Here is a 17,575-nt window from a genome sequence, read left to right on the forward strand (position 1 = left end):
TAAATTGGGCACACAGATAGTGTATCACATTTCTAGAATTTTCACCTAGGTGTTGCCACTGATAATGTTTCACAGGGTTGCCACCTGTTCGAAATAAAAATAAAAAAATTGCATGAGATATGCCGATGTGGGTATCAAAAGAAAGGTATTTCACTCCGCATTATAATAGAGATATAAAACCCCGAATTTTTTTATTAATTTTATTATATTAAAATTAAAAATTGTTGCATTAAAAATTTTAATGCTTTTAAAGAAACTTAGGCCTTTTATTTTTTTCTATAGCAATAGTCGCACACGACTTCCGGAGTATACCACAAGTAAGGAACATAAGCAGTCTTGAATATTTTCTGAAACGAATTAACCACTGTTTTCGTAATATTTTTAAAATTTTTACTTGTGCGAATAAGCCACAAATGTAACGAAAGTTATTTCGAGTCGGGCACTGCATTTTTCGTAAGATGAAATATACAGAAAGACGTTTTCGCGCAACAGAACTTAAAACAATTGTCAATATATGTCTCCTAGTAGCGCAACTGTCAGATGATCGGAACTTCCGGAACTGGAACAAACACACAAACGGCACAGAGCGTGTTGTATTATTAAATTAAAGGTTAATAAGTTGTTTAAAAATTTGGAGTCCCTTCAAGTTATGCCGAAAATTTAGAAAATTTTTTTTTTTTTAAATTCAAGAAAATCTGAGAATTGATAAATTTTTTTTTTTTTAATTTTACATAATAAAAACATTTCTACGAGTCTGCCTGCCGAAAAACTGCGCGATTGGATCACGGGAAAAGGGTTAAAAATTGATCCAAAGTTTTTCACACTGGCGGACTACGAGCTCTATATTTTATACATAAAAAAAAAAATTCTGACATGTACATGAAAATCGCCGATACACGTGATTTTTATTTTTTCTCCCCTTTCCGAAAAAGTATATTTGGTTCATAGGACAGAAAAAAAGTTCGTTTTTGTAACGCAGTGTTATCTTCGAATAAAATACCGTATGTTGTCTGTTTGGCATGAGTTGTTTATTTAGCATAAAAAAGAATCGGTGGGTATTTTTGCAAACTTATTTCTTGATTATGAAGCTTCCCGCGAAGGAGATTTTCACATAGACAGAGTTTAAATAAGATGAGCATCCACCAAGCGTGCGATGAGATCCAGAACAAAACGAACCAACAACTACTCGACCGGACCATGTTTAGTCTTACACTTAACGATATTCATCGGGAGACACTTACCACCTTCTTAAACTTCCTACCCCCGAATGCCGTAATTGGCAGCCACCCACAGCAGATGAAGAGCTCAGCTCCCCGAGAGACCCGCGTAACCTTGGAACAATTCCGTTCTGAATACAGTAGCAGGCCAAACTCCTACCTATCCAGAATTAACTCCGACATGCCAAATACCACATTTTTCCCTAACCCCTCTCCATCTGGGCGCAACCTGTCGAAACAGCAAGTTTCCTCTGCCTACCGTTAGATGAGCTAGACGAAGACGACCAGTAACTACATTGCATTGCAGAGTTTAGTAAGCTGGTACAATAACAACAAAGTATCATATTCGTAAAAAAGTTCAGTGGCTACAGCCACGGCCTCTGTCGCCATAACGTGGTTGCTGTGTTTGCGAGTTCAGAAATACTATTCATCATCGATATGAATAAAAATTTAGCACACAAGCCTTGCATTATTCATTTTTAAAATCTATCTGCCTTAGAAATTGAGGCAAATAATCGGCAGCTTTGGCATCACTTCTCAGTCTAGGTTATACAGAAACTACCATTATCAGGCATGTTCTGAAAATCGCGCGATTTCAATTCGGATCCGGGTGTTCTGTAATTCGTCCGATTTCATTTAAATTCGAATTTGAGTTCGAAACAGCGAAAGATGGTGAAGATAATAAATGTTTGTTGCGCACTGCATAACATACATATGTAGGAGTAATCAAATATATGACATTGAAACAGAAAGCGTATTAGAAAACAATCCAATTGATGAGGAAATTGCTGAAAATGAGAAAAACAGTAGTTTATATAGTGTTGGCAGAAATATAAGAGACTCTATTGCTAGAAATTTAATATTATGAAACATAAAATTTATTCATATTAAAAGTAAATATTATATATACATAACAGTTCAATAAGATTCTTTTATATTTATTTTTTACTCTCTATCTTAAGCATTTAAATTTTAATTTTAACTGTTTCATGTTGCAACTGTCTTTGCTTTTGCTCTATACTTTGAGTCTTCAAGCGATTTTGCTCTGCCAGCAATACATTTTGTTTCTCAATAGCACGACAAAGTCATCGAATCTCTTCCCTTTCATCTTCCTGCGATTTTGCAATCTTGTGTTGGTTTTCGCAAATGTTATCTAAAGTGGTGGATATTTTCTCCATACAAGTAGATTGCGTTGCCATACACGTCTGAAGGCTGTCCTGCGTTGACACTCGTGGCCTTTTTGCAGCTCTCGGGGTAACCACCGCTTCCCTACTTGTTTGGGGACGTTCTTCCTCAGATTCGATAGCGCTAGTATTTTCTTCTGCCCCAAAGCTTCTAGAATGGTTTATGCCCTCAACGGCTGCAAAAATTCCACAAGTTCTTGCAACACATTCTTCGTTGCTCGTCAGTACATGCTTATTAAAGGGTCCACCTCCTGTTGCCCTCGATTCTAGATTGTTATGGGCAACCTTTTTTCCGAATGCACCCCTTCCAGTCAGACCATATCTTGAAAAAAGACAACTCAAAAATGTTTATTTTAATATTTGACTAAATACTTACTTTTTTCCATCCATTAACATCTTTTTGAGGCGGCCCTTCTGCTTTTAGCAGCGTCGTTAGCTCTTTCCACTCTTCCTCAACAGCAACTCTGTCGCCCTTCGAAAAATTCTTCGCCAAATCTGGATGAGATTCCATAAACTCGACTAAAATTAGCTCTTGCTTGGAGTTCTTTTGTTTTCCCCTAAAAGTTTTTGAATAAGTTTTAAATATTTTAAATAAACACTTTTATTTACATAAATATATGCAGTTATTTTGAGCAAATACTCACATTTTGATAAATTTATTTCAACAAACAGTTTATAAGAATGCCACAACCCGCTAACGTTTAATTTGCCGGAAATTTAACTGGAAAATTTTAACGATTTCGATTTCCAGAACAGGGTGACCAAACGATTTGCTGATGTCCGAAAAAAAAAACGAAAACGGAACGATTTACAGGACATGTCAAACGATTTGAAAACGGAAAATGCGAAAATATAGCCCGAAAACGATTTGCCGAACATGCCTGTATATGTCGACTTTCGAAATACTTATAAGCGCATTATTTCTGATGAAGGGCATCCTCTTCTCGACGATTAAAATAACAAACAAGTCTCCCACAACTGATTGTCGAGAAGCCAATCCATATGCAGGGAATGACCACATGGGATGCATTTTAGTTAAGGACTCCCCGATTTTCAACTTTTTGAGTGGGCTTATCTACATTGTTTCTTTACATTTGACTTCAGCAGGATAGCGCCCCATTTTATATAACACATCAAATAATAAATAATTTTTTTTTAACAAATTCGGTACTCGGCCTCAGAAATTGTGTTAATCGTCAATGGGCGATATGAAATGGCCGTCGCGTGTCTGCGATTTGACACTGTTAACCCGTATTCTGGGGTGTTGTTAAATATAAACTTTGTGCTGATAACCAAAAAATTACTAGACTCTTACGTTAAAAATAGTCAAAATCAATCTGCAGAAAAAACTTCTCCGAAACACCACTTTCATGTTTACTATTTATGGTGCAACACCAATGTCACATAGCTAGGCGTGCAATCAATTTATTAACCTTTAAGTACGGCACTATTTTCGTACCACTTGCCTAGACATGGGGTCTCAGACTCTTACATCTGCGGGAACACATAGACAGCATTTCTTAGTAAATATAAGATAGTATAAAATATTCAAAGGCTATGAAAAAATTGCAAGCCCTAGCAGCTATTACTCTGGGTTCGTAAACAAATATTAGTAAAAATGGCTATAGTCTTAAATGAAAAGATTTAATGCTGAAATAATTCATTTTTATAGTAAGGTAGCAAACTAAATTATCAAAATACACACACACAGAATTATACTTTTCCTCGGCATGAGACCACTGTGGCCGGTGTTACCTTTTCTCTGCAGTTAAAGGTTAACTTCACTAGACTTTTACTTGTAGTTTATTTGAATGCCAAAATGTGGCCTAAAGTCGTAGCCATATCAGCCGATAGATTGACCCACAGGGTAGAAAGCGCCGAAAGAAGAGGAGATTTGACCATGAAAGCCAAGGTCTTCAAAAGTAGTTAGAAAAAATCTACTAGAACTAAAATAAGTGATAATATAGGGTTTTTCAGTAAGAGCGCTTCAACTTTTGAACTTTTTTGAATAAAACACAAACGGTTTGACTTTTTTAACTAATTTTTTTTTTTATTATCGAGTTGCATGACCACCGCGTGCACGTTTTACGAAGTCCAATCGTTGAACCCAATTTTCGACCACTCTTTTGCATAAATCGCCCGAAATTCCAGCAATTTCGCGTTCAATATTGGCTCTAAGCTCACAAATCGTCGCCGGCTTGTTACTGTAGACCAATGACTTCACATAACCCCAAAAAAAATAGTCTAGAGGCGTCAAATCACACGAGCGCGGCGGCCATTCGACCGGTCCATTTCTGGAAATAATGCGCTCATCGAACTTACTCTTCAACAAATCAATTGTAGCGTGTGCTGTGTGGCTTGTGGCCCCGTCCTGTTGAAACCACATGTCGTCTAAGTCCATACCATTCAATTGCGGCCAAAAATAATCGTTTATCATGTCGAGGTATCGATTTCCATTCACAGTAACGTGGCGATCGTTCTCGTCAACGAAAAAATATGGGCCAATTACGCCGCCGGCATGTAAACCGCACCAAACAGTGATTTTTTCGGGATGCAACGGTGCCTCATGAATCACGTGTGGATTGCTTTCGGCCCAGTAACGCATATTTTGCTTGTTGACAAAGCCATTGAGCCAAAAGTGAGCTTCATCACTGAAGATGATTTTTCGACTTTAAACTTTCTTAACAGAACACGCATTTTTATAATAAAATTCAATGATTTGCAAGCGTTGCTCAAGTGTGTAGCGTTCCATGATGAAATGTATACTAATGAAGTTTACAAATGACAAGCGAAAAATAAAAAATATTGCGTCGTTCGCCCTCCCTACCGGAGAAAAGTTGAAGTGCACCTATTGAAAAACCCTATGCAAGTGAACAAAAAAGAACAAATTCGCACTCAAAAACACATTTATGTTTAAATCAACAAATTTTTTTTTTTTTCATTAAAAATTAAAATTTATCAAAAAAACTGTTGTTTTTTATTAAATATCAAAACTTATCACAAAAAAATTGTTTTTCATTAAAAATCAATCAAAATCGTATCAAAAAATAAAATTTGTACAGGTTCTTGTTTTCTGAAACTAATACCTAATACGCCTGCATTAAACAGCGTATTGTTTTACCTACCGTTGTTACCAGTTATTCTTTCATCGTTCGGTAGCAAAAATCCTCACTGATTTCCTTTATAATCAGCCCTCTCCACGTACTTAAGCCGGAATTCAAGATATGCTATTTAACTAGACGACTTTTCCACATCTCTTTTCAGTACTGAAATATGCCCACTAGGCCGGGTGAAAATCATATTCTAGGGATCAAAATAAGAAACTTTGGCGAAGGAACCATACCTCTAAAACGAATTCTGATGTTCTTCAATTTGGGTCAAACTTTTTAGTTTCTTTTCTCATGTAAAGGCCAAAAATTGTGATATTTTGAAATGATTGTATGGGGAACCCCCTAGGGGAGCTCCAGGGGGTGTGCCACTGGCATGGGTGGATCGGCCGTCCAAAGTTAGTGGGGGTCGGTCATACATTTGGACTCGATTGGAGCACTCTAAATGGGTCAAAGTGGGATTTTTCGTTCGACCCAAATTGGGAGACATCAGAATTCGTTTTAGAGGTTCCTTCGGCAAAGTTTCTTATTTTGATCCCTAGAATACGGTTTTCACAGACAAAACGTGTTTATTTGTCATTACAATTTTATATTATTTTCATTAATACCTTTTATTATTATTCGCATTATGTGAGTTAAGTATACTATATATACATATATAATTGGCGCGTACACCCTTTTTGGGTGTTTGGCCGAGCTCCTCCTCCTATTTGTGGCGTGCGTCTTGATGTTGTTCCCCACAGTTTCAAATCGACTCCGAACGGCAGATATTTTTATGAGGAGCTTTTTCAGGGCAGAAATACACAGGGAGGTTTGCCATTGCCTGCCGCTATTAGAAAAAACTTTTTCTTAATTTTTGATCTTACACCGAGATTCGAACCGACGTTCACTCTCTGAATTCCGAATGGTAGTCACGCACCAACCCATTTGGCTACGGCGGCCGACGAGGTAAGTGTATAAGATTAAGAATTTGCATTGTTTTTATTTTTTCTAATCCCTTTTCCAAGTTTATAATCAATTATTCTACCTCCACAATTATAAGGTACAGTTTAATTCATCACTTAAATACAATCAATCAATGTTAGACATTATTTAAAGTGACTGAGTGGGCATGTGCTACTATTTACAAAGCAACGTTTCACTCTTTCTCTTATTTTCCTACAACACTTCAATGCGCTTATTGAGTTTTTGTAGTACTGTTTTCAAGGCTTTGCTTTCTCTCTTTTGTTTTTTTAATTTACCTAAAATCGTTTTAATATTACAAATTGAACGTAGCTGGCAGGCGAATGCACCTCTTCCGGCGCTCGCACACTTTAGCAACAATCCCATCTTCACCACCGGGTTATGCTATTGCGTACTTATAGCCAATACCCACTCCACAAGTCAGAATGGTAGCTCGCCTGTATTGGGATAAGCAACCCTCATCACATTTCTTCGTAAACTTTGTAACGATTTGAGCACTTTTTCCAGCCAAACTTATACTTTTCCATTTACTTGTTGTTATGTTTATTTCAGTTCTTTCGTTTATCCATATCCTTTGCGTCTACTTCAATGTCCTTGCTAACTTATGCATCCCTTTTTTGTGCAACTACATTTTGTGCGTCTATATCCATCTTTGTGCTGTGCGGCCTTTGTTTTACCACCCCCTCATACATACTGCATACATACTCATATACATATATGTATGTATATATGTAGACGGCACAAAATGAGTCATGCAACGCGTCGAAACAATGTTGCCGATGTTAGGCCTTAAAAGCAAGTGGAACTCCCTCATACCCTGATGCTTTCTTTGACCGGCTGGCTAGCATTGTTGTTGTCGGAATTTTTGTTGTCGACAGTTTTGCCTATTCTCTTTTTTTATTTGTTTTGCTACCTCGTGTCATCCGAAGCTTACCTTTTCTATGCCACCACTACCCCCCAACACGTTTGTGGATGAATGTTTTACCGTTCTGCCTTATTTATGAATTTATGGTACCCATTTTGTGGTAAAATAGTCAGTGAATATTTTTTTTTGCATTTCTACTGTGTACTTTCTTTTGCGTTTGCTTACCATTTCTTTATTCAATAAAAATCGAAATCAATAAACTAACGGACTAGCTCGTTTGTTTATTTTGGTTTGTAAATATGTATTTATGTATGTATGTATGTATGTATTTATTTATTTATGTGAGGTGGTAAGGAAAAACATAAATCGTTAGCTAACGTAAACTGCATTGCATAGAAATTACAAGTGAATAAACGAATTTCGTGTAAACCTCAGCATGAAGTGTAGGGAATCCATGTAATAGGGCTAAAGTAGTAGGTTCAAACAAAATAGTGCATAAAAACTGTGTTGAAACTATTAAATATTAAATTAAATTTTCTAATATTAAACATATTTAGTTATGAAAAACTGGCAAGTTTAATAATGTATTTACTAACATTTTACTCATATAGATTTTTAAGTCAGTGGGTCTTGACTAAAACTGCAACTAATGAAACTGATGTACACTGCTGGTCTTAGGTTAGACGCACGTTTAGTTGCATACAACTTTGCTTCATATTTATTTATTAAAGGACGATAGAAAAGAAGTTGATATGCAAAAACATATCTTATTTAATGATACTTTAAATATAATATTCAAATGATTATAAAGGGTGTTTTTTTTTAGAGGTTGGGTTTTCAAGTTGGCACTACTTTTTTCGTAGATGGTCTTTTTGACAGCTGTCACTTGATTTATGCTCAGTTTGGTTTGCCATTTCATAATGAAGAGCCTTACACCTGAACAACGTTTGCAAATCGTGCAAATTTGGGCCCAAAACGAGATGGCCACCGATCCCGATTTTCACAAGAAAATTTTGTTCAGCGATGAAGCTCACTTTTGGTTGAATGGGTATGTCAATAAGCAAAATTGTCGCATTTGGAGTGAACATAATTAATCCGCAAGCCATTGCTGAGACGCCGTTACAACCTCAAAAAGTCACTGTTTGGTGTGCTCTATGGGCAGAGGGAATCATTGGTCCATATTTCTTTAAAAATGAAGCCGGCCATAATGTTACAGTCAATGGAGAGCGCTATAGAGCCATGATTAATGACTTTTTCGTGCCTGAATTGGACGATGTTGATGTGGACGACCTTTAGTTCCAACAAGATTGCACTACATGCCATACAGCCAACGCAACAATCGATTTATTGAAGGAAACTTTTGGTGAGCGCATTATCTCGCGCCGTGGACCTGTGGCGTGGCCTCCAAGATCGTGCGACTATTTTTTGTGGGGCTATGTGAAGTCGCTTGTCTACGCAGATAAGCCGGAGACGATTAACGTCTTGGAAGAGAATATTCGGCGCGTTATTGCTGACATACGGCCCCAATTGCTGCAAAAAGTGGTCGAAAATTGGGCCTCTCGGCTGGAATTTATTCGAGCCAACCGCGGCAGCCACTTGCCCGAAATCATTTTTAAAACATAATGGCAAACCCTTATCTTTATAATAAAACTAAATTCTTGGCCATAACATTAAATTATATACGTTTTATTTCATCTTGAAAACCTAACCTCTAAAAAAACACCCTATACATATTTAACAAAATTGTGTTTTTCAAACATTTTCTTAAAGCTACTCAAAATAAGGCGAATTTTCCTTGGTCATTAGAATATACGCACTTTGGCTTTTTAACTTTTATAAGAAAAGTATTTCGATTTTAACTTAAATTACTATTTGATTTATTTGAAATAAAAAAAAAAAATTCAGTAATGAGTACTGCCTCCTTTGTTAGTAATAACTTCATAAATCCGGTCCTTCATAGAATGATACAAGGAATCTATGTAGTTCAAGGAAATCTCGCTCCAAGCACGTTTAATATCTGCAGTTAATGTTTCCTTATCTTCGTATTGCTTTCCTCCCCAAACATTTTCAATAACGTTCATATCTGGAGAATATGGTGGCCAGGTCATAATATTAACGTTTTGACTCGAAATAAAAGATTTTACTACTCGAGAGTTATGAATAGGAGCATTGTCTTGTTGAAAAATCCAAGGAATTGGTCCGAAGAGATCTTCTAATTTTGGAAATACGGACTCCAACAATGTTTTGAAGCGATCGCCGTTCATCTTTTGATCGATAAAAATCAAGTCAATTGTTCCATAAAACGTGACTGCACCCCACACCATTATTCCCCCTTCTCGGCTATGGTGGCGACTTAAATATAGCTCATCTTTCCGCAAATCGTCATAATAATATTGAAATCCATCAAGGCCATCTAAATTAAAACGTTTTTCATCAGTAAATACAACTGAACGCCAATCATTTAATCGAGTGTCAGATTGGACAGTCCACGTCATGAATTCTTTCGCGAATTGAAGCCGGTTTTCTTTGCGTATTGCATTCAAAGGGGGTTTTTTCTTGATTTTTAGACGCATCAGGTGTTCTGCATTTCTGATCGTACCCTGAACAATTCCTTGATCTTAGCAGCAGATTTAGTCGAATTCGAAGCAATTCTAACAATTTGGCGTACTGCTTGTTTTGATAGTGCCTTTTTCCCCTTTGAAGTTATTTCCATATGCCTCTGGATCCTTCAAATATCTGTCAACAGTTCTGGAGCTGCGATTTATTTGTTTGGCAATGTTCCGATTGGACAGTCCTTGCGAGTGAAGAAAGTCTACTTTTTGACGTTCCAATAAGCTCATAACAGCAGCTTTTCCCATTTTTTTCTTCAAATGTAGCTCGAAAACACTTTATTTGTTTATTTTTGATATTTTTTCAATACGAAAGTTTACTCTTGTCCACGCAATACGAAGAAATTTAGGCTGTGTCTAATTCAATGGCCAACCGAAAACACGTGTGATTGCCATAGAAATTTCTATAATCTCCGAATGTACAGTTATTTTTTCGCAAATCAACCAGCTGTTAACATTTTTTTTCGAACAAGATTCTCACATTGATAAGAAAAGCACTTTGGACTATTAGAACAAACATGATAATAAATAATTGATTTTGTTTAAAAAAAACGATGGTGCGTCTAACCTAAGACCAGCAGCGTAGTTTTATATCGGATGAAAATCATATACCCTTCACATTTTTGAACAAAATACAAATAAGCAGAAATTACAAAATACCGAAAGTTGGACATTTTGCGTTCTGGTACTTTTCTCTCAGTGAATTTAACAAAATCAGTTGTTGGCTGCTATGCTGACGTAATTGTAGTGCTTCGTTATTTACAAAAGGGCCATTAATGTTCATTACGCTAACTTATCCTAGCTTTTAATTTTACTAATATATTAATATAAAAAGCTTGCTATTTTGCAACACTCCGCTATTTTTCCCACTTAATACTAAAGCGAATTCTTGTTCTTAAGGAAATATCAAATTTAGAGTATTAACCAAAACTTAACACTCTTAGCGCATTTGTTTCATATAGTAAATTCAGCATCAACATCGTCGGCCTTACAGTGCCTCTGCAACTACGGTTCTCCACTGTGATCGATCCGCTACTCTTTCCAGTTTGTGATTAGCAATATGACCTCACCAATCGGTAGTCTATGGTAGTCCGTTCGTAGTCGGCTTAAAACTGTAAGTCCCTCCAATTGTGTAACAACATCAAGGCGCAATCCTCAAATAAGCGGAGGAGCTCGGCCAAACACCCTCCAATATCTCCTGAAACACCGACCTTGTGCTTATGGGTTGTTTCTCTAAATAACTCGGCAAACTCGTTATATTTCACTTTCTTCTACAGATTTCTAAAATGCTTTACATTTTCTAGTTAAATTTATTGTAATAACATTTTGATCGAAGTTGTTTGTAATTAAATTTCTTATTATTCTAATTTCTTCCTCTTCTTTTTGCAGCTCTTCTAATCGGCTTATGGCTATGTGGCGCCTAATTTAAATCATTAAATTAAGGTAAGTTTTGAAGCAATAAAATAAACCTTTTTTGCATTTGAAACACGCGAACCAAAACGTAAATTTTACACAAACAAGATGTTAGTAGCGACTCGCATCTTACTAATACCTCTGCTCATAGTCTTTGGTATATTCATTCCTCTTCTTTTGGAACTCAGGATAAGTATTTACTTAATGGACGAAAACTTTTTAAGCGAAACATCAAAAAAACAAAAAACAACTTTTTTTTACGCGAAGGAAAATTAATTTTTTTTGGCAGAAACTATTTTTTTCCCCGAATTTATGAATTTTTCTGAAAAGTTATAGTTACATCACCACAGAGAAATAAAATCGCTGTTTGGTTATATTTTGGCTGGTTAGAAAACAATTCGATTAGCTGAAGTATATTCTTATATAATTGGAAGGGGTTTTAAGCCTCTTTTTCCTCTTGGGAAAAAGGGGTTTCTCTCAGCCATTAGTTCTGTTGCACCTATGTATTTTAGCAAAGTTCGACAAAAATTAATTTTTTTGTTATCCAGGTAACAATGCTGCACACTAGGTTTATCATTTTCTTTTCAATTTAATTTTTCAAAGGACTTTAAAATTTCAAAGGACTGAATTAAAAAAAAATCATTTTAAATACTTTTATTCTCTCAATGAGACTAATATGGACTTCAAGCGAAAGATGATATATCCAACTATATAAAAAAATGTGTTAACATTGAATTTCGTAGTTCTTGCTATTTTATATATTAGAAATGCGAAAAAAAGAAGTTGAACTTTCCTTCGATGAAACAAAGTATGCACAGTGGATTATAGTATAGTAATAATCTATATTTTTTCTGAAAATGAAAAACTGAGCATGCAGCATTACTATATAAAATCTATAGCTTCACGTGCAGATTAAACTTTTCCTGGAATATTTTACTTTAGATTTATAAAAATGTTCCTAAAAAAATTGAGCTTTGGGTTCGATTCTTTGTTATTTGGAATTATTTTTAATGTTTCAAACAACTTAAGAAAGCCAACTCTTGTAGGTGTTGAGAAAGATTTGTATTGAATTTTTTTTAGTAATAAATATACATAAAAACAAGCGATAGGATTTCATTTAACATTATAAGGTATTTATTTTGTGATACATTGGCTTTCGATTTTTTTTTTTCATAGAAACTCACTTATTTGTGTAGGGTTTAATTATTTGCTTTCCATTTTTCAAAATACTCCAAGCACAAAAGTTATTAGGTAATATTCTATTGCTTTTAAATAAGTCAATTTAATAATGTTTCATTCCACTAAACAAAAATGTCTATTCAGAATGAAAGTAATGCGCCAGTTTTCTCAGCTTGTGCGGTTTTTATCAGTTAACTTCTCTTAATATTCTTCGCGCCTATTGTACATATTTTCCCGTGAGACCTTCCTCTGTCGGCTGGCACGTTCCATTTCATGGCCTATGCTATGAAATTTACTTATTGGTATTTACTGACGTATTTCTTTATTCAAACATTCTCTGCAATACGCCTGCCGCCTTGTGCCATCTCTCTCTTCGAAACCCTAATAATTAGTTATAATCGGCTTTCGAGTACTTCAATTCCCATAGAGCCATATGAATAACTTAACAAACTATTGCATTAAAGAATTGTAAATGGCTTCTATATATCTATATATATCAACACAGGCTATTTCAAGTTTGGGTTTCTTCTTTAAATTCAAATTAAGCTTATATTTTAAACGGGAATTCGTTATATTTTTATTGACATGGGAACGTATGGTAGAAAATCTATCATACATACAATTTATGAATGACGAATGATATTTTCCAGGTAGAGAGTCCTGATAGCGTTTTCTTTGGTAAATCTTTAATGACATTTCGCATAACCTATGTACATTTATAAGTGCATTTTCGAGGAAAAATATCCAACCACAAGCGATGTATTCAATTCCACTTAGGTTGATTGGTTGGTTAAAGTGGTGATTCATCTAGAATCCTACAAGCGCTACCTCAACATTTTGTTTCCACATCCTCAATATCAACCTGTTTATTGTTTATTTACTGCATGACTATATCCATTCTGTGCGGTTAAAGAACCTTATTAGGTTGTTGACATCTTTGCCAGGCAGTTGACATTCTCTAATTCGATAGGGCCTGGCATTCACAGAGGAAATGAAAAATCGTTTCCTTTTTCTTCGGTTGTTTACAACTGTGAGAGTTTATGTGGTGAGGGATCTCCATTTTGGCTACTTGTTCTCAGACACACCAAAAGCCAGTTATGACTGCCGTGAGTGGCCAGGTGCACCGTCGTTTCATGTTTATCAATATTGACGTTTGTTTGCGGTTGTAGGTGAGTCTCTCCTAGGTCGTCTGGTCTCTCCATCGTGCACTTTTTTTTTTTGTTTTTTTTTGTATGAGGAGGAAGCATCGAAAGCCTAACCCCGTCAGTGTGGAACTTTAACCCGAACTAAACCTCCTACCGTCAAAGTACCGATCCCCCCGGTACAACCGTTAACTATTCGTCCGGAGGCGGTTTGAGCACTAAGCTCAACGTCCGTTATTGTCCTGATGCAATGCGTCGAAAGTAGCATCTGCTTGTTACCACCCACTGTTTAGGTCATCTGATGAGAGAGCCACCCCTGTCATAACAATACTCCCCCACCCACCATGTCTCCGTCCCTACCACAGAAACGTAAGTTCCTATGTCTGGTATCGTCAGTTTACCTGCATCCAAATAAATTTATCTAGAAAGTGGCCCTACAGCACAACCGTAAGTTACTAAATCTACTACTACAGGAAAAGTTACTACATCTACTACTACAGGAAAAGGTACTACGTCTACTACTATGGGATTTCAGCTATTTAGTGCTATGCCTTCGCTTTTTCGCCTTCTCTCCATTTGTCTCAAATCATAGAGTACGAACGCTGAGAATTTTTTGATACAATCCCATACTTCTTTAGATTGTAGCATGTGTGGAACAACATTGTCCGGTGTTATTGGTTCTGCTATTTGGTTCTCCAACAACTCTCGTTCTGTATTATATCTTTGGCAGTGAACGAAAATATGCTCCGCGTTTTCATTAGCCTTGGCACAAAATGAGCATATAACTCCATCATCATGGCCATACTTATGGAGATATTCTCTAAAACAATCATGTCCTGTCAGGAACTGCGTCATATAAAAGTCGACATTACCGTGGTTTCTATCGACCCATGCCTGCACATCACTAATGAGTCGGTGTGTCCATCTCCCTTTGGTTGTTATATCCCAGCGTCTTTGCCATTTAGATAGACTCTCGTATCTGATTTCTTTGCGCTCCTCAGCTATTAACGACCTGCCAAGGCTTCGGCTTTTATCATATATTCTCTTATTTTCCAGAGCCATTATATCTGGGGGCATTATGGCAGAAATTACGCCGATAGCTTCATGGGATACAGTGCGAAAAGCGCTTGCGACTCTCATAGCGCTCAGTCGAAACAGAGATTTTGTACTCTTGCCGTATGTTTCGTATTTTAGCGCTTGTCCCCATACCGGTGCAGCATACATTACATCGTGCACTTATGTTGACTACAATTTGTCGATAGACTTTTTTATTTCGGGTTACGTCGGACAGTTATAGCTACCGAAAATACATGGAACATTGTAAACTATAATTTTTACAGATTTCGCAAATTTTCGTAGTGGGTTTTAATTATTTTTATGCGGTGCTCGAACCAAATCGAACTTATTTTATTGTAGTAAATTGTAGCTTTTTACTGGATATATGTCAAACGACTTATCAACGAGTGTTAAATAAGACACTGCTAAAAACGTAACTCAAACTTGAAAGATCCTGTACTTAAGTATACCAAAGAAAGCAAATGTGAAACAGTATTCTAAGCTATGACTATTTAACTTCAACTGTTGCAGCGGCAGGTTTGAATGCATTATGTTGCACATAAGTGCACTTTAAAGCAGTTTTGAGCGAGTTTGCGTATGGCTGCATGGCTCTACATATATACATATGTATATTGTATTTATGCATAGATTTTAACGGGTGTAAGAAAGCACTAGGAAGATTTTGCATGAGCTGCTTGTTGGTGTCAACAGCAACGTACTGTGTTCCATTAACGTCAATAAGCCTACTATGTGAGTATTTGTAGGATTATTAGCGAGTGTGAGAGAGTTGCACAGTTGAAGGCTCACCGACATGAGTACTCTCTCCCATTGACGTATGCATGTAGGCATTATTTCGAAATATAACTACGTACCATATACATACATATATACTTTTCACATTGTAGTTACATATCGCATATTTCCATACATGCCACACAAGGTTTCATACAATTGTCATACGTGTGTAGTTAATGGCACGTCGAACTGTCCGCTCGCCTGTCTAGCCATCTACCCCGTATTACTCGTATTCCTCCACCTACCACTCTGTCAGTTGGGGAATTCTCTAACCGAATATTTGTGTATTTGGCTGTCACTTCGCCCGCCACAGAAAAGTACAAAATTGTCAAATGTTGTTTGGTTGTTTTTGCAACCACGCTCGTTGCTATTTGCTGTTGCTGATGCAGCTGCTGTTGCTACTAGTGCTGCTGCTGTTGTTACAGCCGATGTTGACAGTTATAAGGCAATGGTAACAATATTGGTTTTGTGTCAACTCGAATACAGTCTATTTGAGTGGTTCCCACTCCCTAGCCGCCTTATGTGACTTGTGTCTTACTGTACATGCCTCTAATCGGATCACATTGTTGTAGTGGGTCTTATTGTACTGTGAGAGTACTGCCAGTATTTTGTGCTCTCACACAGGGTTGAACAACCCACATTGAGGTTGATAAAGGAACGTAATAGAAATTCAAAAAGAAAAACACACATAAAAAAGTGGCTTATGTTGTCTTACAACGGCAGTTAGAAAAGCAATTTGACAAAAGTTGAAATATTTATATGTAATTTTGGATTTGAATATGCGTGCGTAGGGGAAATGCTTGTAAATAAATTAGCAAAGTTGTAGAAATAACTTTTATGAAATATGCACCAATGCCTGCTGGGTTGTGTTGGTGACTCTGTGGGATTACTTGTTTAGGAATTCTGTGTAAATTGAATACTTATTATTGTTAAGAATCGCTGAATATATAAGTGCTTTTAAATTTATAAGAGCTGGAGCTATAATTATACTATTAACTTATTGTTTTTTTCTTATTTTATTGCGGTAAATATTAGTCTACAAAAACAAATTTTCTTACACTAATACGAATGTTTTGACAAATTACGTAATAATAGTAATAATCCGTAAGAAGAAAAAAATATATATTAACAAAAAAACTAAAAGCAATATTAAGAAGTTCAATGCCAGAGTGTTTAGAAGAAGCAAAGCCATAAATTTGTAAATATAGGGTCCGCCATATAACTTTACGGAATTAAAAATGCTATAAAAAAGAAACTACTGAATATTTTTCTAAACTTTTATTTTTATTTTTAAGTAATATACAATCCTTCCGGTTAATGATGGAACACAACTTCATTCATATGGCTGCCTCTGCTAGCCATGCACCATCCCATACGATCGGTCCAATTTTTCAACACATTTTCGATTGTATGCGGCTGTATTTCAGCTATGACATCGCGTATGTTGGTCTTCAGTGCATCAATTGTTGCTGGTTTGTTGGCATAACACTGGTCTTTGACGGCACCCCAAAGATAATAATCCAACGGTGTCAAATCGCAGCTCCGAGGCGGCCAAACGATATCAGAATTCTTTCTTCGAAGACAGTGCGCAAAAGATTGATCGTAGCATTCGCTGTGTGGCAAGTAGCGCCATCTTGTTGGAACCAAATGCCACCAATATCCTCCTCTTCAATTTCTCGGAACAAAAATTCGTTCAACATGGCCCGGTAACGCTCTCCATTGACGGTTGTGGCCACTCCTCGCTCATTCTCGAACAAAAATGAACCAATGATGCCTCTCGACCCAAATCCGCACCAAACAGTGACTCGTTGTGAATGCATCGGCTTTTCTTCGAGTGCGTGTGGGGTTTCTGAGCCCCAAATGCGGCAATTTTGCTTGTTTACATACCCGCCGAGATGGAAATGAGCTTCATCCGAAAAGATGATTTTTCGGTAAAAGTCTTCATCTTCTTCAAGTCGAATTTTCGTACACATTCTGCAACATTACCATGATTTTCAAAGTAATGAGCGTATACACAACCATTTTCGTTCAGTGGAATTTTTCGT

General features: G+C 36.5%; 1 protein-coding gene across 1 annotated transcript in view; it reads left to right on the forward strand.

The window, feature by feature from the left end:
• The window catches only part of LOC128858472 (irregular chiasm C-roughest protein), a 105,813-nt gene that overhangs the window by 12,658 nt on the left and 75,580 nt on the right, over nucleotides 1–17,575 (forward strand). The window contains exon 2 of the mRNA XM_054094776.1: nucleotides 11,335–11,388. The gene's annotated coding sequence lies outside the window, so the exon portion shown is untranslated. The remainder of the gene's footprint in view (nucleotides 1–11,334; nucleotides 11,389–17,575) is intronic.

This window comes from Anastrepha ludens, chromosome 3 (assembly GCF_028408465.1).
Source record: "Anastrepha ludens isolate Willacy chromosome 3, idAnaLude1.1, whole genome shotgun sequence".
In the NCBI taxonomy this organism is placed as follows: Eukaryota; Metazoa; Arthropoda; class Insecta; order Diptera; family Tephritidae; genus Anastrepha; species Anastrepha ludens.